The sequence below is a fragment of the Schistocerca cancellata genome, chromosome 5 (genome assembly GCF_023864275.1).
Source record: "Schistocerca cancellata isolate TAMUIC-IGC-003103 chromosome 5, iqSchCanc2.1, whole genome shotgun sequence".
In the NCBI taxonomy this organism is placed as follows: Eukaryota; Metazoa; Arthropoda; class Insecta; order Orthoptera; family Acrididae; genus Schistocerca; species Schistocerca cancellata.
Window position 1 is genome coordinate 635914766 of NC_064630.1, and position 27678 is coordinate 635942443.

A 27678-nucleotide genomic window follows, 5' to 3' on the forward strand; every position below is an offset into this window, starting at 1 on the left:
CTGTTTATGTTTCTCGATTTCTGCGGCAGTCCTTCTTCTGATGTCTGGCGGGGCTATGCCCATGAGGTGGTACAGCTGCTTTGTGGGAGTTGGGCGGAGGCATCCTGTCACGATGCGTCCAGTCTCATTCAATGCCATATTTACTTGCTCAGCGTGGGTGGAATTTTGCCAAACGGGTGCCGAGTACTCCGCAGTGGAGAAACATTGGAAGACGCAGTGACAACCAGGTCATCAGGAGGGTCCAAAGCCACCAAAGGTATCGGAAGTCTCGTCACCCGCGCTCTGATGTCGCCGCAGCTTTGAGCATTAGACGGAAGCTATCATTTTTATTTTATTACTTATATACAAATAACGCTTTTCGTAACACAGTTTGCAAACAGTTTCCACATATAGTACTGGATGTACCGGCGAAATTGCGTCAGTGTAGGAGATAATGTTCAGATCGTGTCATAAACAATGAGATGTGTGAAAACTATATTTTGGTTAAAATGGGGCGCAAACTACTCAGACTACACTCATCTAGCGTTACTAATACACTAAGGTGACGAAAGTCAGGGAATACCTCCAAATATCGTGTGGGACCTCTTTTTGATCGGTGTAGTGCAGCAGCTCGATGTGGCATGGACTCAACAAATAATCAGAAGTCCCCTGTACACATATTGAGCCATACTCCTTCTATAGCCTGCTGGTGCAGGATTATGTCCCATAAATGTTCGATGGGATTCATGTCTAGCGATCTGCGTGGCCAAATCATTCTTTCAAATTGTCCAGAATGTTCTTCAAACTAGTCACGAACAATTGTGGCCCGATGACATAGCGCATTGTCATCTACACTCCTGGAAATTGAAATAAGAACACCGTGAATTCATTGTCCCAGGAAGGGGAAACTTTATTGACACATTCCTGGGGTCAGATACATCACATGATCACACTGACAGAACCACAGGCACATAGACACAGGTAACAGAGCATGCACAATGTCGGCACTAGTACAGTGTATATCCACCCTTCGCAGCAATGCAGGCTGCTATTCTCCCATGGAGACGATCGTAGAGATGCTGGATGTAGTCCTGTGGAACGGCTTGCCATGTCATTTCCACCTGGCGCCTCAGTTGGACCAGCGTTCGTGCTGGACGTGCAGACCGCGTGAGACGACGCTTCATCCAGTCCCAAACATGCTCAATGGGGGACAGATCTGGAGATCTTGCTGGCCAGGGTAGTTGACTTACACCTTCTAGAGCACGTTGGGTGGCACGGGATACATGCGGACGTGCAATGTCCTGTTGGAACAGCAAGTTCCCTTGCCGGTCTAGGAATGGTAGAACGATGGGTTCGATGACGGTTTGGATGTACCGTGCACTATTCAGTGTCCCCTCGACGATCACCAGTGGTGTACGGCCAGTGTAGGAGATCGCTCCCCACACCATGATGCCGGGTGTTGGCCCTGTGTGCCTCGGTCGTATGCAGTCCTGATTGTGGCGCTCACCTGCACGGCGCCAAACACGCATACGACCATCATTGGCACCAAGGCAGAAGCGACTCTCATCGCTGAAGACGACACGTCTCCATTCGTCCCTCCATTCACGCCTGTCGCGACACCACTGGAGGCGGGCTGCACGATGTTGGGCTTGAGCGGAAGACGGCCTAACGGTGTGCGGGACCGTAGCCCAGCTTCATGGAGACGGTTGCGAATGGTCCTCGCCGATACCCCAGGAGCAACAGTGTCCCTAATTTGCTGGGAAGTGGCGGTGCGGTCCCCTACGGCACTGCGTAGGATCCTACGGTCTTGGCGTGCATCCGTGCGTCGCTGCGGTCCGGTCCCAGATCGACGGGCACGTGCACCTTCCGCCGACCACTGGCGACAACATCGATGTACTGTGGAGACCTCACGCTCCACGTGTTGAGCAATTCGGCGGTACGTCCACCCGGCCTCCCGCATGCCCACTATACGCCCCCGCTCAAAGTCCGTCAACTGCACATACGGTTCACGTCCACACTGTCGCGGCATGCTACCAGTGTTAAAGACTGCGATGGAGCTCCGTATGCCACGGCAAACTGGCTGACACTGACGGCGGCGGTGCACAAATGCTGCGCAGCTAGCGCCATTCGACGGCCAACACCGCGGTTCCTGGTGTGTCCGCTGTGCCGTGCGTGTGATCATTGCTTGTACAGCCCTCTCGCAGTGTCCGGAGCAAGTATGGTGGGTCTGACACACCGGTGTCAATGTGTTCTTTTTTTCCATTTCCAGGAGTGTATAAAAATTTCAGCGTTGTTTGGGAAAAATAAATGATAGTTAATATTTATCCTATGATAATATAAGGCTCTTTATCTAGTCGTTTTTGCTCATGAATGGCTGCAAATGGGCCCCAAATAGCCCACCGTAACTATTTCCATTAAATATTCGGTTCAGAAGACCCAGTCCCTTGCATGTAATCTCACACCATTACGAAGCCACCACCAGCTTTCATAGCGCCATGTTGACAACTTGGGCCCGTGGCTTCGTGGGATCTGCACCCCACTCGAAACCTACTATCAGCTTTCACAATCTGAAATCGGGACCCATCTGACCAGGTCACAGTTTTTCAGTCATCTAGGGTCCAACCGATGTCGTCACGAGCCTAGGAGAGGCACTGCATTCGATGTGGTGCAGTTAGCAAAGTACTCTCTTCGGTCGTCTGCAGCCTTAGACCATTAAGGCAAATTTCGCTACACTGTCCTAACGGATACGTTCGTCGTACGTCCGACATTGATTTCTGCGTTTATTTTACGCAGTGTTCCTTGTCTGTTATCACTGATAACTCTACGCTAACGTCGCTGCTCTCGGTGGTTAATTGAATGCCGTCGGCCACCGCATTGTCCGTGGTGAGAGGTAATTTCGGAAATTTGATATCCGCGGCACACTCATCGCACTGCGGATCTCGAGATATTGGATTCGGTAACGATTTCCGAAATGGAATGTCCCATGTATCTAGCTCCATCTACCATTCTGCATTCAAAGTCTGTCAATACTCGTCGTGAGATCATAAACACGTCGGAAACCTTTTCAGGTCAATCATCTGAGTACAAATGGCAGCTCCACCAGTGTACTGCCTTTTGTACGTTGTGTACGCGATACTACCGCCTTCTCTATGTGTGCATATCGCTGTCCTGTGACTTTTGTCACCTCAATGTACTGGCACTCAGTGACTTCCAACAAACCATGATCCCCTATTCAGTGCTAACATTGGTGCCTCTTCTGATGTTAAACCTATTACTTCAAAATCGTTCTTAACCGAATCCTGGTACCTTCTCCTCGGTCTGCCCCGACTCTTCCTACTCTCTACTGCTGAATACATGAGTCTCTGGGGTAACCTTGCTTCTCCCATGCGCGTAACATGACCCCACCATCTAAGCCTGTTCGCCCTGACTGCTACATCTATAGAGTTCATTCCCAGTTTTTCTTTGATTTCCTCATTGTGGACACTCTCCTGCCATTGTTCCCATCTACTAGTACCTGCAATCATCCTAGCTACTTTCATATCCGTAACCTCAACCTTGTTGATAAGGTAACCTGAATCCACCCAGCTTTCACTCCCATACAACAAAGTTGGTCGAAAGATTGAACGGTGCACAGATAACTTAGTCTTGTTACTGACTTCCTTCTTGCAGAAGAGAGTAGATCGTAGCTGAGCGCTCACTGCATTAGCTTTGCTACACGTCGCTTCCAGTTCTTTCACTATGTTGCCATCCTGTGAGAACATGCATCCTAAGTACTTGAAACCGTCCACCTGTTCTAACTTTGTTCCTCCTATTTGGCACTCAATCCGTTTATATTTCTTTCCCACTGACATTACTTTCGTTTTGGAGATGTTAATCTTCATACCGTAGTCCTTACATTTCTGATCTAGCTCTGAAATAATGCTTTGCAAAGTTTCAATCGAATCTGCCATCACAACTAAGTCATCCGCATATGCAAGACTGCTTATTTTGTGTTCACATATCTTAATCTCACCCAGCCAGTCTATTGTTTTCAACATATGATCCATAAATAATATGAACAACAGTGGAGACAGGTTGCAGCCTTGTCTTACCCCTGAAACTACTCTGAACCATGAACTCAATTTACCGTCAACTCTAACTGCTGCCTGACTATCCATGTAAAGACCTTTAATTGCTTGCAAAAGTTTGCCTCCTATTCCATAATCTTGTAGAACAGACAATAACTTCCTCCTAGGAACCCGGTCATATGCCTTTTCTAGATCTATAAAGCATAGATACAATTCCCTGTTCCACTCATAACACTTCTCCATTATTTGCCGTAAGCTAAAGATTGGTCCTGACAACCTCTAAGAGGCCTAAACCCACACTGATTTTCATCCAATTGGTCCTCAACTAATACTCGCACTTTCCTTTCAGCAATACCTGAGAAGATTTTACCCACAACGCTGATTAAAGAGATACCTCTGTAATTGTTACAATATTTTCTGTTTCCATGTTTAAAGATTGGCGTGATTACTGCTTTTGTCCAGTCTGATGGAACCTGCCCCGACTCCCAGGCCATTTCAATTATCCTGTGTAGCCATTTAAGACCTGCCATTCCACTGTATTTGATGAGTTCCGACTTAATTTCATCCACCCCAGCCGCTTTATTGCACACAAACTTCGAACATAATTTCAAACCATTTCTAAACATCTTTACTGGTCCATAAAATAAGAAACTAATAAAACTAACACAACTAAAATGCACCTAACGGCAAATATTTAACATAGCAACTTACTAGCAAAGTAATCAGACGTTGAACCTGTTTCATACATGGAAGTTCGATTGTTTAAAGAGCCTTGGTGGAAGGTACCGGTACAGTACTCAAATATAAATACATTCGACGTTTCGGACGTTCTATATCGGATTTCTTCCGGATGGTGGCAGAGATGATTGTATTATGTGGACATTTGGTGCAGGTTTGCACCCATGTGCCTTTCAGCACACTTTCTCCTCAATTTCCTCGGTTATGGCAACGAAGAAACAAAAATGGGTTACAGAGGCCAGGGGAACGTGTTATCTCGATAGACGTATCTTGTATCCGTGAAAGCGTTGTTGGTGCGAGACACAATGTTCATCATACATCTTGAGGGAGTATAATACGGTACTTGTGTACACGGTGTAGTGTGCACTACGGGAAGGTTTCTGACGTTCTCCGGAAACTTCAGCTACATGAGCTGAGTTCTTTGTTACAGACAAAAGGCTAGGTCGACTTGATACCGCAAAACAGCAACAAGAGTTATCCAACAAGGCAGATTTGATTTTGGTCAGAGTACAACAAGCATGAAGAAGATTCAGAAGCATTCTCACATCTTGGTTAGACTCTTAGGGTTTAATGTATGTATCATTCTGGAGATGGTCCAGAACCGTCTCGGGACACGTGTAAAATCCCAGATAAGTTATCAATACGGTATAAATCTTTTATATCCATAGATGTGCCGTAGCGAATAGGTATTACGATTATATTTCATGGAGGATAATTGGTATTTTGTTTTTGGGGTGTAGAGTATGCCTGTATCTTTGAATAAAGTGAGTGTTTGGAAGTGTTCATTATTTTATATCATTGTATGAATAACCATAAGGTTATTAATGTCTTGTAAATGACAAGAAGTTTATGTAGATCCAGTGCCATAATTGAATATAGTTTGAATTACATTCGGTCTGAAATGTGCTGCGTCACAAATTTCACCACTAAAGATTCATTCTGCAGCGTGACTATTCATAGAAAAGTATTCGAATGTAAGCGTTTTAAATTATGCGAGTATGTGTACCTTTTTGGGAAAACTTTGAAATTAATTCTTACCCTAAGGCTCAAGTAAAGTTGCTAAAACATGTGTAATCTGTACTTTGCCAGCCAAGAGGTGGATTTTCTCTGATTTTAAGAGAACACCTTAATAAGAGAAAGGCGAGGCAGGAACGCTTTGCGGAATAGCGACCATCTTTCGCTTGTAGAATGGCCCATTTACCATAGTCGCAGTTGGCTTTCATTCCCAGCATGTTAAAGCAATTGTAGGAAATGAGAATTATTATTTATTTTCTCATTAAGCGCGACAGCATTTGCGCTGGATTCATAAGCAATAATCGTTAGCGCTGTACGCACAGTTGGGGCCGAATTATCTGCGCAACGATGCAGAATTCCAGCGGTCAATTAGTGGCTACACGCCCACCATATAGCCGGCATAATGACCCGGCGAATGGGGCGCACGTGACCATACTATTCACAAGTTTCACACAGTCGTACTTCGCAGGACCCGAATTGAATATGCTTACCATTCCAGAGGATTTGTTTCACCACAAACTTAGCAAAAGCTCTGGAGATCTTTAGTGATGTAGAGGTGAGGATCTGAAGGTCCCATTCTGGCACACAACTTTATTCCTTCCGATCGCATCTCTGCTGTAGAGTACACTATTCCCACTAGAACGGCTGTATGTGAATATCCTTAACTTAAACCAATACATTTCATTGATCCGCTCGACAGGAGAACTACGAGGGCAGTTGTGCCGGCCTCCTTGGATGTTGTCTTTAGGCGGGTTCCGAAATTCCATTACTTCAATAGCCCTCTGGTACATGCATCTTGTCTTAATTGTACAATTCAAAAACATTTTGAAAAACTTTGGCGCTCTTTCACACTGGGTAACACTACACTCTGACAGCTCGGCTATATGAAATCCTTTCCGGAGGATAGGTGGAAGGAGGGATGGCATCCGGCCAACACCTACCACTAACACCGCCAAATACGAGAACTGTCATACCGACCCCGTGAAGGTATGGCACAAAGGCCAAATGACGCAAATACCAATACCATTTTTCCACATTTAAACACTATATTGTCGAGTAATTTTATTTATCAGTTTTCGCTCAGTAGCTGCAATCCAACTTCGAAAGGTGCAGTGGAAATGTGAATGTTCAACTTCTACTAGAGGGGGACAGGGTCATACCCTCCCCTTAGACGACAACCTGACTTGTTCCCAACCTACATCAACTTTTACTGTATAAAATGGCTGAAAATACAAAGACATCAATTGTAAATACGAATAATTTAAGTTAGAATACCGTGACTGTAATGAATCTCAAGCTGCTGTAACCAACCCCAATATGGTGCATTTCCATAACGAATTGCAAAGGAATAAACCTCCATCTTTAGATAAACTTACGTCAATTAATAAGACATGTATGTGTGACTTTTCGTTATCCTGTGAAAGTTTTTTCTCTGGTCAGAGGCTCTTTCTCCTGTCGTGTTTTCAACACATACGACATCATATACACTTTTCATACAACACGTGCAGATTGTATACAACTTGTATACAACTTTGTATACAGCCAAGAGTACGCGGTGTAAACCCAACAGGAAAAGAACCCTGCGACCACTGGATGAATTTACGTTTATGTTAGCTTTCATCTTGAGTCTTGTGTTGAAATAGTGTTTTGTCTTCTGCTTCCATACGCATACACGCAACACACGTATTCTTTCATAAATGACATAATATGCGACGTGAAATGTACTATTTATTACACTTTCCACGATTACAGTTTTGACATTACGTCATTTTCAAGTCATTATAGCTGCAATCAATATATACATGAAGATCATACGACTGATAGAAGTAGATAAGCGAGTAATCTGCGTAAACGAAAGATTACTTATTAACCATAAATTACTTACATGGTTAAAACTCAGCAGTTGTCAACATAAAAAAAATGAATAAACAGGATGTGAGCCTTTATGGCTCATGTCGCCATGAAACTAGTCCGCAAGGAATGTTTCGTTACGATTTCTTTGATGCACGCTGCGTATGTATCACGTTCGTTTTCTTGTGGATTATTCGGTTTCTCCATAGACCACTAGTATATCGACAAGAGATGGGTCGACTTTTTCATTTATGTAGTGGTACACGTTTCCGGTCTTGTAAACCCTTTCTGTTATCATGACTGAATGAAAACGGTTGTATTGGAAGTTGGAATGCTTACGCAGGAACCCATAAACGCATGAGCGCTTGGAGGTCGATGGGCAACCTAGATTCTTAAGTATCCGCTTGGGTAGCTGCCGGGTTAGCGCGGCAAATTGCTGACTAAAGGAGCGTACGTTAGATTCTCAGCCGGTTCATGCCCGCTGGTGTGGCCGAGCGGTTCTAGGCGCTTCAGTCGGGAACCGAGCGACCGCTACGGTCGCAGGTTCGAATCCTACCTCGGGCATGGATGTGTGTGATGTCCTTAGGCTGGTTAGGTTTAAGTAGTTCTAAGTTCTAGGGGACTGATGACCTCAGATATTGAGTTCCATGGTGCTCAAAGCCAGTTGAACCATTTGAATTTTAGCCGTTTCAGAAATTTTCTTCGCTCGGGGATTGGCGCGTGGTGTTGTCCCTATTTTCGTACCGTCATAGTTCACATGAAAATCGCCTGCATGGTGTCACATTACGTAACTTCATACTAGGATACTATTTGGCCGTAATGAATGTTCTTAAATGTCAAAACACACTGCTGTATCTTCCAGTGTTGAGATGGCGGCATGGGCACGTCTCGAAAGCAATTAAATAAAGAAGTTTCGTGTACCAATGAATGGTGATTAGGGGATGATTCAAAGATAAACGGAAGGCTATAACTTTGTCGTACTGTGGTTGTTCAAGCCCAAGAGATTCCTTTCTCAGCTGTTCTTCAGTGTTTGCCTTATTTCTATATTCTAGCCCCAGTGTGGTTCTTTTGAGAAACAGTCAAAATAGGATGTGTAATAATCACTGATTGTTTTACAGGTTTTCTGCAATTCTGTTTGTGTAGCTGTACCAGTATTGACCAACAGCGCTGTTCTCATTTCACTCACTGTTGTGTGTTGTTCTTTTGGGTCAAGGTTTATTCATTTAAACGTGTTTGTGAACTTCTTGCTATCTAAAGGCTTATCAGTCCTCAGTTGAGGTTTGATAGCAGTAATAAATAATTCTTCAACGTCATGTTAGGGTTAGAATATTAATATTCGGACCAGCAGCAAGTAAATATACGGAATGAATATTGCTCGAGACCCGGATCAAAGAGTATTGTAAAGATGGATTGTGAACAGAGTAGCGGTTTTATAGAGATCGGGCAGGTCCAAAAGCTTACAGAGGCAAGTGCAGCCACCCTTGGGGTGGAAATTATTAATGCAGGTGTATGGGAGGTAGGAAAGCCAGGAAATATACAATATTCCATTCCAAAGTAAATGACAATGTTGTGCCTGATAATTCAAAAGTTGCAATTACTTTTAGCAAATCGCTTTATAAACATACACCAAACATAGGATTAAATGATTGAGTTGAAGAAGCAAGACAGTATATAAAAAATGTCATTCCACAAAAAATTAATCAACTAGAAGTAGAGCCAACATCCTTCATTGAAATTAATTGAATTAAAAAAGAAGAATTCTAGTGGGACTGATGGAATTTCAAAAAGAATTATGAAAAGTTGTTCGAAGTTTATAATTAATGTCTTCAGTGAGATAAGCAATGCATTTACTGGCTGGCACAGAGAATTTTTACAGACATGTGAAAACATCAAGTGTTAGATCGCTTCGAAAGGAAGATGACAAACAGGCTGTAACAATTATCGTGAAATTTAGTTACTGACATTATTCCTCAAACTATTCGAAAAAGTAATGTATTGTACTCAAGAGTAGTCGCAGTGTAAACAATTTACTTAGCATATCACATTATGTACTCCAGGGGGGTTGTGCAACTGACAATGCTGTTTATACATTCACTCATCAAATAGTACAAGCCTTAAGTAATAATGTACCGCCAGTTGGTAGTTTTTGTAATCTTTCCGAGGCTTGTGAAGAACATGACACTCACTTAGAAAAACTCAAGTTTTATGAAAAATTATCCACATTATGTTGGAAAGGTAAAAAATTTTAGTGACTGGGAAAAAAAAATCTCAAACGAAGTCCTGCAGGATTCAACTTTGGGTCCACTCCTATTCCTCATGCATGTGAAAGATCTTCCAATAAACATTCAACAACTAAAATTGGTTCCTTTTGCAGATGATACTAGAGTTATAATAAATTGCATTAGAGCGAAAAGCAGCATAGGAGTTCGTAAATGATATTTTCAAAAGAATTATGAAATATATCTCAGGAAATGAACTCTGACATATTTTGGAAAAACGCACTGCATTCAGTACTGATACAACGAACACAGTCATACCAACAACTGATGTAACACATGAGCAGTAGTAAGTAGGGTTAAATACTCCAAATTTTTGGGTGTACATATTGACGAAAACGTGAAATGGAAGAATCATATTACTGCACTTCTCAAACAGCTAAGTTCAGCTACTTTTGCTCTACGTGTAATTGCCAGTCTTGGAAAGATCTCCTGACACATTCTGCACATTTCTACTCAGTAATGTCGTGCGGAATAATTTTTGGAGAAACTCATTACTTAGAAAGAAAGTACTGATTGCACAAAAGCGAGCAGTAACATACGGTAACATATAGTACCTCTTCAACGAGTTAGGCATTTTCACTGCTGCCCTGACAATACACATATTCGCTAATTAAATTCTTTATAAGTAATCCATCACAGTCTGAGAACAGTGATATCCATATCTATAGCACTAGAGGGTAAAATAACCTTTATTACCCATTGTTAAACCTGTCAGTGGCTCAGAATGGAGTTGAATATGCAGCAACAAAAATCTGTAATCAAATGCTCAATAACATAAAATATTTTACAGCCAGCAAAGCAGTTTTCAAATCTAGCTTGAAATTATTTCTGCTGGGCACCTCCTTCTTTCTATTGACAAAAAACAAGAATTAATTACTATTGCGTAAGACTAAAAATAATAATGTGTTCGCTGACATTAACACTAATCACGTGCACATATCCTCTAAATTGACTCATTCCACATCATTTCAATAAAAGAATCGCTCAAATGATCTGTAGAACATGTGAATACTTAAGTAACTGTCTAGCAGCAGGGGAAGACGTAAGAGAACTTGTTCAGCAGGTAGTTTCTTGATGCCCGAGGACACTTTCAGGACAGGTAAGCTCAGTTGGAAGGACCTCCTGAGGTCCTGGACTGCGCCAATAGAGGAGAACTGAACAGTTGTTTGCTACGATGGGGTCGCCGGACAGCGTTCATCCAGAGAGAACAACAACGTCCACTTCAACGCGCACTGCGACTGATATATTCGTGCTGCTTTTGCAATAGTTCAAAGAGGTCTCAAAGAACAGAATTAGAAATTAGGCAAACATACGAAGAGCATTAATAGAAGGTTCAAAAAGCGGAATGAAAAGTTAAACAAGACGGACAAAAAGTTTGACAAGGTGTGGGCGAAAATAGACGCAATAGTTACCACTGAGGTAATTCAGCAGGAGATGGACAAGATACGTTAGTGTCTTTAAAAAGTGCAAAACAATTAACTGATGAGCTGTGTGATGGCGACTGATGATGGCGTGATGACATGTGTCGGGTTTGTTGAGGCATTAGTGGCTGAAGTTGGTGCGGAGTAACAAAACAGTCTTTGCCTCATTTATCAGCAGGTAACACAACAAGAAGCTTTAGTGCAGAAGTAGGAAGTTGAGGACAGCAAGAAGGCGGACATACTGAATGCTCTTGGCAGTTGGTCAGATTTCGCTATGGAGCAAGAGTGAATCAGAGCGAACACAAGCAGCTCCCATGGGCTTCTGTGAAGAAGTACTTTCATCATTGCCATTTAACCAAGCACAAGTCGTAATTAACAAGGGAAATCGTGAAATGTTTGCTGAGCGGCAACGGGAAAGTTCCTATGCTGGAGGTTCACTTGTAGGTAGGGTCAATGAAATCGTATATAGTAAATGAAGCCAGGAGAACATGGGCAAATATAGTGAGTTAGGAGAACGATTATGGAGCATTGGCCAATTTGCAGAAACTGTGGCTACCGTTACTCATAGGAGGGATATAGAAGATGACGGTGACGAATGCAGGTGACACTCTATGTAGGTAAAAGACTGTTATCTGTTCCAAGATTCGACAAATGACCAGTGTTGTAGGACGTGGCTTGTTCGATCTGATCATGCTCTTTCCTCGTTCTAGGGACTCTTATTAAAGCTGAAATATGTCTGCAGCCATTTGTCAGGAGAGGCGGTTATGAAGATGCAGATTCCCATACGCAAGTGTACTTAATATTATTATTTTCGTAAGGCTTTTGTCAACGAGTATTGATAAAACAGTACAGATACTAGGCGAAATTTAACGTTCTCGTGAAAGAAGATTATAATGATACCGGTCATCGTAGTCCCACTCCATTTTTCAGGGACATGGTAAAACGTAATCAGAATCTGAAACTCCTTATAATTTGACAGAACTAATCCACATCTGATCAAACAAATTTCAGCTCAAGTTGCTACGGGACACAATAATTGCAAGAAGCAGTAAGGAAGATGTAAACCGTTTCCAATATCTCTTGCAGGTGCACCAATATGATTGAGAGTGGAATAACTTTCATCCTGTGAGAAGGTCCGAGGCCACTCTTTTTCTAAACAAGACCTGTGAGTGAAGAAACTGGTACCAGATTTCTCAGGATATAGGAATTTTTGCAGTTCGTAAGGAATCATGCTCGTGGATCACGGGGACAGCGATAATTATAGACAGCGTGTCAACGAAAATGGAACGCAGATGTATCTTAGGGCTTCTCCACAGGTAGAAGAATTACGCCCAGTTGACCATCGTCAAAGTGACAACCACAGGTATGAGGTCAATAGTGAGTGACATTGACTAGAAGAAGGGGTAGTGAAATTCGAGTGTGGACTGGAGAAAGGAAAAGGAAAGAGAAGTACTGTATGTAGACAGTGATGATGTGACAATGTGTTTGCCTCTAGAGAATGAAGAGACATTCTCTCAGGTGTCTTATGGTTTGAGTATATATTAATATTATTGTTGTGTCATGTATCATCAATTCAACCGGTCAAGCGTCCATTAGTAAGGAGGAAATTATCCATTGCTATAGCATAAATGGAACGTGGCCAGGAAGCAATAGGTTTAGTTGGATTTCACGTGGCAGTCACATACGTTTCAATGTTAACTGTCAAAGAGATTTTTGGTTTAGGTTTCTTAAATCACTACCACGCTGTAACACATTTGAAACAAAGATCCATAGTGTTTAAGGTAGATGGACGCACAAATTTTGACGATTGTACGGCTTATGAAGTAAAAATATTGAACAAATCAGGAATAAGGTAATGAAGAGGGAACACAGGCTGAAGGGACAGGTACATAAGATTTACGTGAAGCAGGAGACAAGGTATGTCGGTAAAATGCCGATTTCTGTGCAATAAAGTTTTCAGTGTTTGTGTCGACCCTTCCTTCGTATGGAGAGTAATACATGAAACTACTTTGGAGATTGAAAAAAGTAACATCAAAGAAGTCTCGTTTGTTGAGCAACGACAAGAATGTGAAAATCTTAAAAAAAATAAGTGATCGTTAGGCATGTAGAAAATAGTTGTGTCTTAAGCACTGTGTTTATGCATCAGAGTTTTTTGAATAAATAGCACTCCCTTCCTTTTTGTGTGCAATGTTGTAACATATGAATGTTCAAGTTAACGATAATTTTGTTGTATGGTTCACATAAGTAGATAATATGAAGTCAAATGTTCAGGAATATGTGAAAGACTATTCAGAGTGAATTTCTTACGATGGGGATCGCTATTTTTAGGCGTAATATATAATGTGTAGCTCCGAAAATACGAAGTGAGTTGTAGTTTGTGTGGTTTGTAAGCAAGAGAGCACTGGACATGAGGCACCAGTAGCTTCTTTTTTTGTTGTCTAAGAAGCCTTTCCCATGCTGACAAAGTTCTGGAGACTTTTAGGACATGTTCTGCTCATATAAATTATTTAAACTGAACAAGGAGATACTGAAGAAGAGAGAACTTCAGGATTCGATATTTGAGAAGAGCAGAGTGTGCCACTGCCTCGACTGAGGCAGGTTCTCAATAGAGAGAACAACAAAATTGGAATGGACCATAGGACAGGCGTCGTCAAAACAACTGTGTGAGAGAGAGAGTATAAGCAATGATTTATTATTTGTCAACTTGAATACTAATTAAGAAGAACGCCATAAGAGGTAAAGACCTAAGTAACTGATGTAAATCAGATGTTGTGAGCTAATAACGCGTATTTACTCCAACAGAATTAAATCTTTTCCGACCAAATGATAGTTGTATGGTACTTAACTCTCAAGTAGAAAGCGAGGATAGTGGGTGGGGAAGAGGAACTGTGGAACTGAGATACCTATTGTTCAAGTACTTTGTCCTACAACGACGAAGGAAGTGGTTGCGTGAGAACCAATGAAGACAACTGTAAATGCGAGACATAAGGATCATTAATGGCACGGTAAAGTAAGGAAACTGTTTCATGTGTCAAGAAATGTGGTATATGCGAGGGAAACTAATTCTTTTTATTCATTTCTTAGGAAAGAAAATCAAAAAGATAAACACTTTCTGTTATTTGGGATCCATTTTAGAAATCGAGGGAAAATAAGAGTCAGAAATCAATAAAAGAATTAGTAGCGGACGGAGGGTCATTGGGATGCTTAACTCAGTCTTATGGAGCAGGAATGTAATGAGCAGAACTAAAAAATTAATATACAAATCCATATTAGAGAGTGTGGTTCTGTATGGAACGGAGACCTGGACAATTAACATGAAGCACATTAAAAAATTACAAGCTCTAGAGATGGACTTCTGGAGAAGATCGGCAAGAATCTCCAGGAAAGAAAACAGAAGTAACACCGAATTAATAAGGAGAATGGAAATAAAAGAAAGGTTATATGACGTAATGGATAGGAAGAAATTACAGTAGTACGGGCATGTACGACGAATGGAGAAAACCAGAATACCAAAACTGATACTGGAGTGGGAACCGGAGGGGACAAGAAGAAGAGGACGACCTATAACCACCTGGCTCCAAAATGTACAGCACACAATGAGGAGAATGGGCGCAGAGGAAGAGGACCCACAAGATCGAATATTTTGAAAATATAGTTTAAGAACGTTTATTGTTTGTATTGTAATTTCCAAGTAAATTATTATGTTGGAGAGAAGCCTCTGTAATGAGGAAAAGCTCAAAATAATAAATAATTCATTTCTTGCTGTATTGTCGAAAGACGACTAGGGGTAATGATGTGTGGATTCGCCCACATGAGTAACTCAATCTGTGCAGCCAGTATGAGGTACTGTCCACTGATTTTAGAGATATCAGGTAAAGTAATGCGTCGCGATACAAGTAGTAGTGAAGGGGTACTAAATTAAAATGTCATCGTAAAGGTGTGAAATGATGTATACAGTTGGCTGCAAGACACCAAGCGCTCTCATTCTCAAATACTGCATACAATACAAAACGGGCATTCGCGCATCATGGGCTGCACTGCTTTTTAGCCCACATCCCACCCGTTGGTCGGTATTACACTCACTGTGATTCTTTCCAGACAGCAACTGATATGTGTACCAAGTTCGGTTGAAATCGGTCCAGTGTTTTAGGAAAAGATGTGGAACATATACATACATAAATATACCGTATTTTACGGACTGTAAGACGCTACGAACTATAAGACGCACCTTAATTTCTAAGTAATTGTTCAAAATAACAGCATTTGTACCATTTTGTTATTAGATTGCAAAGAAAGACTAAAAAGAAAATTATTATTTTAGAATACCGAACTGACCTTTAAATACCCTGAAAATCTTCACTTGCACTTTCTTCTTCTTCATCGTTGTGCTCTTCATATATCTTGAAAGATTTGAAAATAATCTTTACTCTCAGTCTAGACCACTATTGTTTTATAAATCTTGAAAGATTTGAAAATAATCTTTACTCTCAGTCTAGACCACTATTGTTTTATAAACTGACAAACTTACTTGACTGCAGATCGTTTAAAAGTTTCCTTCGGAGTGAATTCATGTTATATTTCAACGAACATCCATTTGTTCCACTCCTCTCTCACACGCACTTGAAATGGTTTATTTATCGACACATCAAGAGGCTACAAAATCAAAGTAAATCCTCCCAGAATAGCACCAAGCTCTGAATTACCCTGTCTCAATTTCTCTTTCAGAAAACGTTTCAAATAACAACTAAACTGATCTACCACAAGAAGAAACCTGTTCTTCAATAAAGTACCTGTCCTTCTCTCCCAAACTCTATTAACCCATATGATATGTCAACAAGGATTGCAATAATTTTAAGGAAAGGCACATGGAAGGTGAACCCATGTATTTCGTCATTTGTCTGTTGTGCAATACACTTTATTGGTTAACAACATTTATTGTAATCACATATTTAAATCCTGTCAAAAGAATAAGAAGGGAACAATAATTTAAAAATTTGAACAAGATAAATTCATTAATGACAAATAACCTTTACAATGTATATCATCTAGAACAGGGCTTAAAACCAGGAATATGCAAAAGTTGGAAAATGCAAGTAAGAAGTCACACCAACTAGATGTGACTGCAAGCTGGTTCAAACAAACTGAGTTTACCAGTAAGATAAATTACAAGTGAGTTCCACTAAACGCACTAGCAATTCGCAAGCATAGGTAAAACGTTAAACAACTGACAACACTCACCCAAAATACAATAATTCTAAAAAGTCACCCCACTGACAGTGGCTGCTGGAAAGCCCTTAACAATTTATATCCTTAATAAAAAGACCTTCAGCAATAAAATACACAGTCCCCCAAAATACAAGAAAATTTTGAAAGGAAAACAATTTAAATGATCTTCCTGCTGGTACACACCAGCATAAACACTGAAAATGAAAATATATAATACCCCCAAATACAAGATAAGTTTGGAAGACATGCCATTTAAATGTGACTCCCAACTGGTATACACAAGCAGAAACATTAAAAATGAGCCTTAAATAACGGTGCAGTCCCCCAAAATACAAGAAAAGGTCGAAAATTACAGCAGACAGCGATTAGAGCCAACAGGGAAGAAGGAGGCAAGTTTAACAATTAAAAGAGTTAGCTAATGACTGTGTATAAAAAAGCTTAACAGTTCATGCTCATAAATAAGGGCTTTAAAACTTAGCACGCTCCAGAACCAGCAACAAGAGTTTAAGATTTAAACAAATAGTTAAAAAGCAGATATAGTGACAAGGAAAATACTTTAAAGCTGATGTGCTTTCTGAATCCTCATTATCGAACAGATAAATAGTTCCGAAACTAATGGACGACACTCTGCCTTGGCACGTATCAAACGATCATTATATACTTAACTTGACCCAACATGAGTCGGCTGGTAGAGACGCCTAGCTGCAGGCTAACCTAGACGTCGTGCGACGACGGAAGTGTCACCGCAGCAGAGAGAAAACACGTGTATGCTCCAGGCGCAGGAAAGAGGAATGCATCGTCCGCTGCCAGAACTATCCTGCCAATACACATCAGAAGCGAACAGTAATCTGTCCAAATAATATTACAAACGATGATGTCTCTGATGTAGGCAAGTGAATACACATACAAGTTACAAGCTTAACATTCCTTAAAATTAGCTGAAAATTAATAAGGTGAAATAACAGCGCTTGCAAATCCAGTTACTAGGGCATACTCATCTATAAAAGGTGTCTTGCATTCGACTAGGACTATATTGCAATTTCAACTCTATCGATTCAATTTAGGACAGAGAATGCTCATGTACTTGAATGGAATACTGCGTGAAAAAAAATTATTATCAGTTACACTGACCGATGACCTCTCACACAGTCACTCGGAGGCGCGTTAATATGACCGGACTAATTCCACGTTGCTACAGACACGGGCTTATGATAACAAGTACCAATAAAAAACAACACTTAGCTCCACTCAGGTGCGAAGGAGCCGTGACTTCCAGGATTTCAAGCAGGGGAGTTATTGCCTCCAATCTGGTCCGGCCGCGGTGGTCTAGCGGTTCTAGGCGCTCAGTCCGGAACCGCGCGACTACTACGGCCGCAGGTTCGAATCCTGCCTCGAGCATGGATGTGTGTGCTGTCCTTAGGTTAGTTAGGTTTAAGTAGTTCTAAGTTCTAGGGGTTCAAAAAATGGTTCAAATGGCTCTGAGCACTATGGGACTTAACATCTATGGTCATCAGTCCCCTAGAACTTAGAACTACTTAAACTTAACCTAAGGACAGCACACAACACCCAGCCATCACGAGGCAGAGAAAATCCCTGACCCCGCCGGGAATCGAACCCGGGAACCCAGGCGAGGGAAGCGAGAACGCTACCGCACGACCACGAGATGCGCGCAAGTTCTAGGGGACTGATGACCACAGATGTTAAGTCCCATATTGCTCAGAGCCATTTGAACCATTTGGGCCGGTGATTGTGCAGACACCGTAAAATTTAAGCCTGCTGAGCTGACCCGGAACTTGCAGACTGGGGTGCAAACGGCATCCGCTGATCTTCCCGGAACTCGCCGCTGTCAGTCCTTATCCCAACCAGCAAGGCTTGCCTCCGACCGACTTAAACACTCGTGGCTTCTCAAGGCCCGTACCAGGCACCACGAGTCCCGCAAAACCAACAGCTTGCCAGAGACGTGCCCTCCAGCTAACTGGCATTACCTGGGCCCGCCAAAACCCAACATCACTCAAATCAATTAAGACCGTAGCCCCCGACATATGATTAGGATCGATATCGCAGCCCAAGTAGTTAGTGGACCCAGCGGAGTGCCACGCCCGCCAAAATTAACGCCGCCACGACTCACCATAATTTCATACAAGCCTCGTCCATCCAACCCTTCCCATGTACATGAAAAACAACACCTGATGGTATTTCAAAACGTTTTGACATTGTACTGGGCTTGAAAATGATTACTGGATTAAGTTTACTACCGTCACCATAACATGAAAGGACAACAGTGCAGTGCAGATGGAAGGATAATATTTTCTCCCTATACTCTCCTGGCATTTTCAGAGATATTTTGGTTTTGCGTCGCATGACGCTTAATAACCTGTAGCACCAACCAACTTTACCCTTTCAGTCTGTTTAGTTCCACTGTAGCGCTAGTTTAAGAGCCTGTGTTTGAATCAGTTTCGTATTAATTCCAATGCCATTTTGACAGTGTCCTTGAATCTATTTCAGTACCTCATCCTCTAGTATTGTCCATTATGCTTTCAGTCTTCTATCTGCATATTTAGTCTTCCTCATTGTCTTTCAGTTCTTCTTTACTAGCCCACTAATAGCGACTGGTTTTTTTTTCTGTTGGTGGAGGGCGAAATGCAGCTCATCTACTCTGTTTCCATATTCTTCTGCGTATGCCATTAGTTTCAATTAGAGCCCACGTGATATCAAAACCATTTATTTTTTGCCTTTACGAAACACGCTAACAAAAATATTGTACTGTTGCCAATAACACAAAGCAGTTTCAATGTAAGTTTACTGGCACTGTTGACTGCAGTGACGCATCACAGACTAGAACGTGTTCTGGATTTGTGATGGCGAGGGTGAAGCGTGACAGTGTTAGCAAGCTTGGGAATCCCCGCAGCTCAAGATCGTCGCATCGGTGCACTGCTGCTGCCAGTTTAATCTGATGTTGCCAGATTGAGACAGGTTTCCCGTAGCATTGAATATAACTGACGGGAATTTTAAATCGAACAATACAGGGTTATTACAAATGATTGAAGCGATTTCACAGCTCTACAATAACTTTATTATTTGAGATATTTTCACAATGCTTTGCACACACATACAATAACTCAAAAAGTTTTTTTAGGCATTCACAAATGTCGATATGTGCCCCTTTAGTGATTCGGCAGACATCAAGCCGATAATCAAGTTCCTCCCACACTCGGCGCAGCATGTCCCCATCAATGAGTTCGAAAGCACCGTTGATGCGAGCTCGCAGTTCTGGCACGTTTCTTGGTAGAGGAGATTGAAAAACTGAATCTTTCACGTAACCCCACAGAAAGAAATCGCATGGGGTTCAGTCGGGAGAGCGTGGAGGCCATGACATGAATTGCTGATCATGATCTCCACCACGACCGATCCATCGGTTTTCCAATCTCCTGTTTAAGAAATGCCGAACATTATGATGGAAGTGCGGTGGAGCACCATCCTGTTGAAAGATGAAGTCGGCGCTGTTGGTCTCCAGTTGTGGCATGAGCCAATTTTCCGCGGGCTACGCGTGAAACTTGCCCGCACGCGTTCAACCGTTTCTTCGCTCACTGCAGGCCGACCCGTTGATTTCCCCTTACAGAGGCATCCAGAAGCTTTAAATCACGCATACCATCGCCGAATGGAGTTAGCAGTTGGTGGATCTTTGTTGAACTTCGTCCTGAAGTGTCGTTGCACTGTTATGACTGACTGATGAGAGTGCATTTCTAGCACGACATACGCTTTCTCGGCTCCTGTCGCCATTTTGTCTCACTGCGCTCTCGAGCGCTCTGACGGCCGAAACCTGAAGTGCGGCTTCAGCCGAACAAGACTTTATGAGTTTTTCTACGTATCTGTAGTGTGTCGTGACCATATGTCAATGAATGGAGCTACAGTGAATTTATGAAATCGCTTCAATCATTTGTAATAGCCCTGTATAATTTTTTATATTAATGTCAAATGTATGATGCACCTGAAATTTGGAGGCAATTTTTCTAAGAAAAAAATGCTCCTTAATGTTCTTAGAATACAGTATATATACGCAAACCATTTTTATAGTTTGTGTGGATGTTGCGAGTCGCTTAATACAAGGTAGTGGCGGCGCGTACAGTGGGTTCCCGTGGCCCGCTAGCCGCCGCCGCTGTAGCGCGTGCAGAACGGACACCACACACAGCTGCGACCGCAGGCGCGCCCTATAAATCCCGAGATAAAGCGACCCGCAGTCTGGCCCATGTAATCGCGCACTCCATAAAGCAATGGTCCAGCTGACAACCCCCGCAGCGCCACTCGTTAAACACCCGCCACTGCGTCCAAATGCCAAGAAACGCTAGCGCAGAGCACAGCAAGCCAACACTGGCCTTATGCGCAGTCCTACTTCATACACTGAGGTGACAAAAGTCATGGGGTAGCGATATGTACGCATACACACGCCGGTAGTATTTCGTACACGGGTATAAAAGGGCAGTTCATTGGCATGGTTGTCATTTGTACTCAGTTGATTCATGTGAAAAGGCTTCCGACGTGATTATGGCCACACGGAAGGAATTAACAGACTTCGAATGTGTGATGGTAGCTGGAGCTCAACGCATGGGACATTCGGTTTCTGAAATCGTTAGGAAATTCAGTAGTCAGAAATCCACTGTCGAGAGTGTGGCGAGAATCCCACATTTCAGGCATTACAACGCAAAACGACCAAAAGCAGCGTCTTTTTTCTTAATGTTGTCAATGCTTACAGACGAGCAGCACTGCGTGAAATAATGTGGGACGTATGACGAACGTATCCGTTAGGACAGTGCGAAGGACAGTGCGACGAAATCAGACTTTCTCCTGCCGGAGGCTCGAGTCCTCCCTCGGGCATGGCTGTGTGTGCTGTTCTTAGCCTAAGTTAGTTTAAGTAGTGTGTGTAAGTCTAGGGACCGATGACCTCAGCAGTTTGGTTCATTACGAATTCACACTCTGAAACCTGTTAGTCAAGGAAAGCAGGATTCGGTTACGATTGTGGACGGGGCCGTAATTCGTTACTATTGGTTGGGCTTCTTTTATCACACACAATTTATTTAAAATGAACAACAAATTAAAACAATGACAATAATTTAAGAATTGTTTCACGGCTGAAAGCCTTAATGGGCATAAATTAAAAATTGTTGAAACTTATTGTAACTTAAAATTACAGTTATTAGAATACAAAAGACAAATCGCCAACAATCTTAAAGCTCACGGCTAAAATGCAATTACCAAATTAGGATTTTAAAACAAGTAAACATGCTCACAGCTGAGGGCCTTAATGGCAATAAATTAAGAATTGTTTCACGGCTGAAGGCCTTAAACGCCAAGAATGTTAATTATAAAAAGAAATTTAACAAGCATACTGTCAAACAGCAATGCAATAGCAAAAGTTAATTGAAAAGACAGGCAACTAATCTCCAAACAGGTGAGACAAAATGACAATAAACTTGGTAGCACAATCGTTTAACTTGCTGTAACGCCAAGAGTGGCAATTACAAAAAAAATTGTTCAAATGGCTCTGAGCACGATGGGACTTATCATCTTTGGTCATCAGTCCCCTAGAACTTAGAACTACTTAAACCTAACTAACCTAACGACAGCACACACATCCATGACCGAGGCAGGATTCGAACCTGCGACCGAAGCGGTCACGCGGTTCCAGACTGAAGGGCCTAGAACCGCTCGGTCACACCGTCCGTCGTGGCAATTACATTAAAAGATTTAGAAACATGCAACAAAACAGCAAATATAATAACAAAGTTAATTCAAAAGAACAAGCAACTCATTCTCAAACAGCTGAGACACATGATGGTAACTTGGTAGTAAAATAATAAAATAATGACACAACAATAAAACACAAGGGCCAGGCAGACACCGTGCTGCAGGAATAGACCTCTGAGTTGATCAGGCCAAAAACACTTTCGCGAGCAATGAGAAATGCAGCCAAGAGTTGCAATCACATCAAAAGATGGTAACTCAGACTAGTGGTAGTCTAACGAATGACTAATGATAATCTGCTGAAACTACCTAACGTCCGATAACCAATGCGACGATGGAACAACGCGCCAAGGGCGGAACCGGCTGTCAGCACAACGTCCTCAGAATGCTATGTTTAGTGCGTCAGAAAGGAGACATGAACAACTACTACCAGAGCAGAAGAAACACCAACCGACCTACAAATCAAGGAAACTGTCACATCTACAAGTCTTACCGGACAGCAGCGGCAAGGCGAGGAAACGTACACTGCCGTTACATACACTAAACTCCAGGGCAGGTAACTGGGCCGTTAGCAGCTACCAGGCAGGAAAACTACGCTCTTTGAACTCCACAAACAGTAACACATAGAATGCAGCAATTAGTAACAAGAAGACGAGGGACGCTAATTTGATCCGCCTTCCCCAAGCGCTCCACTCGCTGCGTCTCGGCGACACTGCGAGCAGCAATCCGAACTCAAGTCACTGGAGAATCGAGAGATCTCACAATGGTGGAGGTTGCACTATTCGGATTAAAATCCACTAAACTTAAAGCTTGTCGGATCCGGTTGACGACTAGGTCGTGTGCCCTCGCGACCACAGCCCTTCCATCCGGCAATGCATGCGGTCCCATTGTGTTATCGCACTGCACTCGTGGCTCGTGCTGAGTCCCCAACCGAACTGCTCACTCAGATGGCCCGGAAGAACAACCACGTCACCCCAAAGATAGGGCCACAGTTACTACATATCGATAAGGCCGCTACTGCCACTAGCGGACAGGCAACGCTTTCGAAACGAAGTGGCGCCAGTGAACAGAAGAAGAAGACAAACAACCGCAACCATGTCAACAAAACGGTACAGTTTGGCCTACAACAAAGGACGGAAACCTACAACAGAACCAACGCGAGCCGCAGCACGGCTCACACATATTTGAACATTTTGAACAAATCTGACGTAAACGACCTATGCCAGCAGATGACCAAAGCGAGTGCTTTACTAACAGCACTACATCGCCTGCAGTGCCTCTCCTGAGCTCGTGACCATATAGGCCACACCTTAAACGACTGGAAAAGTGTGCTCTGGTCAGATGATTCAAGATTTCAGTTAGTAAGAGCTGATGGTAGCTTTCGAGTATGGCGTAGACCGCATGAAGCCATGGACACAGGTTGTCAACAGGGCACTGTGCAACCTGGTGGTGGCCCCATAATGGGGCGAGTTGTCCTGTGGTCCAACGGATCCGATCATTTATTCAAAATGGTTATGATCGGCTACTTCGAGATCATCTGCAGCCATTCAAGAACTTCATGTCCCGTGACAATGACGGAATTTTTTGTGAATCACAATGTGCAATGTCATCGGACCACAATTGTTCGAAACTGGTTTGAAGAACGTTCTGGACAATTGGATGGGGTGGATTGAAGTGGGGGAAGAGGCCAAACAGGGAGTTCATCGGTCTCATCGGATTAGGGAAGTATGGGGAAGGAAGTCGGCCGTGCCCTGTCAAAGGAACCATACCGGCATTTGCCTGAAACGATTTAAGGAAATCACGGAAAACCTACATCTGGATAGCCGGACGCGGGATTGAATCGTTGTCCTCCCGAATGCGAGTCCAGTGTGCTAACCTCTGCGTCACCTTGCTCGGTCACTGGACAATTGGAGAGGACAATTTGGCCATCCAGACCGCCCGTCGTGATTCGCATTTAACATTTATGGAACGTAATCGAGAGTTCAGTCCGTGCAAAATCTCTGCACCCCTTCTTATGGTCGGCTGTAGAGGCAGCGTGGCTCAGTATTTCTGCAGGATAATTCCAGCGACGTTTTGAGTCCAAGTCACATTGAGTTGATGCACTGGGCCGGGCTTAGGAGGTCCGGCACTATGTAAGGAGGTATGCGATGACCTTTCATCATCTTAGCGTATTCACCGTTTAACTATAGAAGGGAATAATATTCAGGCTGCCATGAGAACGGATACTCTACAGCATTCATCTCTCAATAAATGTGTGACATAAAGTCACCTAGGAAGCTAACTACGATTCTAATAAATAGGCTTATATCTGTAGTTAATATGGATAAGTCGAAGTAAAAGTCGTACAATAGGTAGGGAATACCTTTTTCGCTCACAAAGTATGCGTGATGCTTTTCGTAATTACTTCCACCGTCCGAAATCCAAGTGCAAAGATAACACAAGAACAAGAGCGTTACCAGTTGTGTACATAACATTAGATGACAGATGGATTTCAAAACATCGAAGTAATTCCGAAACGCATTATGCTTACTTTGTGATCAATAGCGTCATTATTTACTTGTTGTATGACATTTTGTATGATATAACCAGCTTAACTACAGATCTTCACATATTCAACGATCAATATGAAGCAGCGATAAGATGCAGAGGAACAGGGCCATTAGAAAATTTTGTTTTCACTGTTTCGATACATAAATCACATTAAGTAATTCAAAGGACAGGATCAAGGATTTCACTTGGCAGCAGCCATAAGTTTTCCCATATTACGAAACATTGCTTTATAATTTGACACTGAAGTTTTGTAGTATGATGTACGCCCAGAAAATCTTTTTTCGTTTCTGTCGACAGCAGCACTATAATCGCAATTTGCACATGCATAGTAGTGCTATGTGTCAAGGATAAAGAAAATATACCAGTTTCAATTCTCTATGTCTTGTTTCTGCTGTGCTCGTTTAGAACCGTTATGGTGATTGAACGTACTATTGCATCTCAGATTAGACATGTGATTCGATTGCTGGACGCAGAGACCACTTGACCAGTCGACATAAACAACCAGAATTGAGAAGTTTACGGAAAATACACTCCTGGAAATTGAAATAAGAACACCGTGAATTCATTGTCCCAGGAAGGGGAAACTTTATTGACACATTCCTGGGGTCAGATACATCACATGATCACACTGACAGAACCACAGGCACATAGACACAGGCAACAGAGCATGCACAATGTCGGCACTAGTACAGTGTATATCCACCTTTCGCAGCAATGCAGGCTGCTATTCTCCCATGGAGACGATCGTAGAGATGCTGAATGTAGTCCTGTGGAACGGCTTGCCATGCCATTTCCACCTGGCGCCTCAGTTGGACCAGCGTTCGTGCTGGACGTGCAGACCGCGTGAGACGACGCTTCATCCAGTCCCAAACATGCTCAATGGGGAACAGATCCGGAGATCTTGCTGGCCAGGGTAGTTGACTTACACCTTCTAGAGCACGTTGGGTGGCACGGGATACATGCGGACGTGCATTGTCCTGTTGGAACAGCAAGTTCCCTTGCCGGTCTAGGAATGGTAGAACGATGGGTTCGATGACGGTTTGGATGTACCGTGCACTATTCAGTGTCCCCTCGACGATCACCAGTGGTGTACGGCCAGTGTAGGAGATCGCTCCCCACACCATGATGCGGGGTGTTGGCCCTGTGTGCCTCGGTCGTATGCAGTCCTGATTGTGGCGCTCACCTGCACGGCGCCAAACACGCATACGACCATCATTGGCACCAAGGCAGAAGCGACTCTCATCGCTGAAGACGACACGTCTCCATTAGTCCCTCCATTCACGCCTGTCGCGACACCACTGGAGGCGGGCTGCACGATGTTGGGGCGTGAGCGGAAGACGGCCTAACGGTGTGCGGAACCGTAGCCCAGCTTCATGGAGACGGTTGCGAATGGTCCTCGCCGATACCCCAGGAGCAACAGTGTCCCTAATTTGCTGGGAAGTGGCGGTGCGGTTCCCTACGGCACTGCGTAGGATCCTACGGTCTTGGCGTGCATCCGTGCGTCGCTGCGGTCCGGTCCCAGGTCGACGGGCACGTGCACCTTCCGCCGACCACTGGCGACAACATCGATGTACTGTGGAGACCTCACGCCCCACGTGTTGAGCAATTCGGCGGTACGTCCACCCGGCCTCCCGCATGCCCACTATATGCCCTCGCTCAAAGTCCGTCAACTGCACATACGGTTCACGTCCACGCTGTCGCTGCATGCTACCATTGTTAAAGACTGCGATGGAGCTCCGTATGCTACGGCAAACTGGCTGACACTGACGGCGGCGGTGCACAAATGCTGCGCAGCTAGCGCCATTCGACGGCCAACACCGCGGTTCCTGGTGTGTCCGCTGTGCCGTGCGTGTGATCATTGCTTGTACAGCCCTCTCGAAGTGTCCGGAGCAAGTATGGTGGGTCTGACACACCGGTGTCAATGTGTTCTTTTTCCATTTCCAGGAGTGTAGAAACGATGAGACATTCAGTGGTGAGGAGATGGATCAGTCAGTTCAGCAGGGGACACGATGAACTGGACGAAACGAAAGATATGGGTATCCATGTTAGGTTTACGAAAAAATGATTCGTGCACTTCAGGAACTGGTCAATGAAAAACGTAGATTAAAATATACGATCTCTCTAAGAAATTTCCGCAAATTTCAAGATCACTTCTTCACGAAATTATTTCTGAAAACATCTTCCGAACTATTTGCGCTCGTTGGAAGCTAAAATCTATTATAGACCAAGACAAATAATAGCGTCGGGGCAGCGCACTTTACTTTTTGACATGTTTCAACAAAAATACTGATGAATTTCTAAGGAAGATACAGGACGCGGATGAGACTTTGGTCGCTAATGAAACCTCTCAAGCGAAACGACATTCAAAGGTGTGAAGTCATAAAGGGTTGCCAGTAAATATTAAAGCCGACCAAAGCTTGCCACCTCGTGAAGTCATGTGCACAGTCTTTTGTGAGAGACATGGCATACTATTGGTACAGTTTTTACCGCAAGGTGAAATAATCAGTACAAATATTTACTGTGAGACGCTTGTGAAACAGTGTAAGTGCCGCGGAATTCTCAAAAATGGCATTGTTTTGCTTCATGTCAATTCCTGGCTGCATGCTTTTAACAAAACACAACGAATCTTGCAGGACTTTGACCTCCATACAGCCCTTGCCTCACCCATAGCGACCCCCATCTCTTTTTGAACTTGACAACGTTTCTTGGCAGTCAACAATTCAACAACAATGACCAGATCAAAGTATATTTTACCACGTGGCTGCCAACGAAAGCGGAAAAGTTTTGAGAGATGGTCTATGAAAGAACTTGCAT